Here is a 1,954-nt window from a genome sequence, read left to right on the forward strand (position 1 = left end):
TTGTTGAGCTTGCATATATTCCAATTGGTGAGGCATGAGGGCATTACATGGACCCTTAATAATGCTCCATTGAGTCCATGAAAAATTATTATTGAATTTGGTGATGATATGCATGATAACAACTGTACAAGCTAAGGTGCATGATTATAGTAATAAAATATAAATAATATGTATATAAAATATAAAAATAAAATAAAATAAGATAAGATATACAAAAGAGGTATGCTAAAATATATATTGTTATATTTTCTTACAATAGGTGGAGTGAAAAAATAATATTTACAAATTTACACAATGTGAAAGGAAAAAGTACACTGTAGTTAACTAGCGTAAAGAAAAAATTGAAATCTCATGGATAAGTAAAATAGAAATATATAAATGAATAAATACACTCTCTTGAGATGTAAATAAATATAAAATTTACAAAAATCACAACACACACCTAATTAGTAGGTGGGTAGGGAAAAAAATACTCACACCTAGTTACATAAAAGGGGATGGGAAAAAATATGTGTGAAAATATATTTTTTGTTTTTATAAAATCACACTCTTAATATTTATGCCCTTTAAAACAAAGGAAAGAAATATTTACATAAATACTAAGGGTAGTAATAATTTTTTGGAGCCGATTCTACTTAGGTAATTAGTAAGGGTGGAGTTTTATGGTTAGGACACACTTTAGAGAAATATAGACATTTATGAGCACACCATATCCACTATAACGTGGTATCACACACATGAAGAAAAATAAGGTATGTACAATCTTTGAGTTAGCATGTGGGTAGAGTTAAAAGGTTAGTAGTGATGGAATGAGGCTAAAAATGTGAAACTTTTAATAGCAAAAAGCAGCTATCACTGGAAATAGTCCACGCCGGCGTGGACTGTTTCCAACAATTTTTTTTAGTTTTTGGTTGATAGAGAGAGAGAGAGAGAGAGAGAGAGAGACAGTACATTTTTCATGTTCTCAACACCAAAGTGGATGGACAGCAGAAGATCATTTTTGCTGTGACATCTATTAAGAGTATCGGCAAACGTTTTTCTAACCTCGTCTGCAAGAAAGCGGTTGTAGACATGAACAAGAGAGCTGTCTGCTCAAGAGCTTGAAAACCTGATGTTTATCTCCGCCAATCCTCGTCAATTCAAGATTCTTGACTCGTTCTTGAACAGGAAGAAATATTACAAGGATGGCCGATTTTCTCAAGTGGTGTCTAATCAAATTGATATGAAGTTTAGAGATGACCTGGGAAGGCTGCAAAAGATCAGGAACCACCGTGGTCTTTGTCATTATTGGGGCTTGCGGGTGCGACGTGGTCAGCACACAAAAACAACTGGAAGGCGGGGGAGAACAGTTGGTGTGTCCAAGAAGCGTTAAGTCAAGGCACTGCAGAGTCCTTAGGATGCAATTCCTAACAGTTTTGATACTGATATGTGCAGTAATATTTTTAGAGTTCAGTTGGAGGGCTTCTTCTCTTTATCAGCTAGGTATTGTAATTCCATGAGAGCATTTTAAAGTATTCTTACCTTGAATTACGTATTCACTGAAGTGAATGATTAACACTTCTGGAATCATGCTTAAAAAGAGAGAGAGAGTGAGTGAGAGCGGGAGTGTCGGCATGAGTGCAGAAAAAATCAATTTCACAAACGTACAAATTTCCCCTCTATGTTATATTCAAATAGAAAATTTCTCAAATAACGTACTTTTTTTTCAATTTAACTATTTTCATGAATTTTCCAAGCGTATTTTCTCCTTCTCCCCCTTCTTTAACTAGCTATTTTGAATTTTCAAGATCCAATACTCACCCAAAAACTAAAAAATAAACCTACAAGAAACAGTCCGTGCCGCGTCGAAACAGGTCCGTGCCGACACGGACTGTTTCGACGCGGCACAGACTATTTCTATTATGTTTTTTGTTTTTGTTTTTGCTAGAGAGAGAGAGATGTTTCTCAACTCATG

The 1,954-nt window shown here is 34.7% G+C and overlaps 1 pseudogene; it reads left to right on the forward strand.

Moving 5' to 3' along the window:
• Positions 1 to 1,067: 1,067 nt before the first annotated feature.
• LOC147450007 (small ribosomal subunit protein uS13z/uS13y/uS13x pseudogene) lies at positions 1,068 to 1,372 on the forward strand (annotated as a pseudogene).
• The last annotated feature ends 582 nt before the right edge of the window (positions 1,373 to 1,954 follow it).

The sequence above is a fragment of the Adiantum capillus-veneris genome, chromosome 9 (genome assembly GCF_014529385.1).
Source record: "Adiantum capillus-veneris isolate H3 chromosome 9, ASM1452938v2, whole genome shotgun sequence".
In the NCBI taxonomy this organism is placed as follows: Eukaryota; Viridiplantae; Streptophyta; class Polypodiopsida; order Polypodiales; family Pteridaceae; genus Adiantum; species Adiantum capillus-veneris.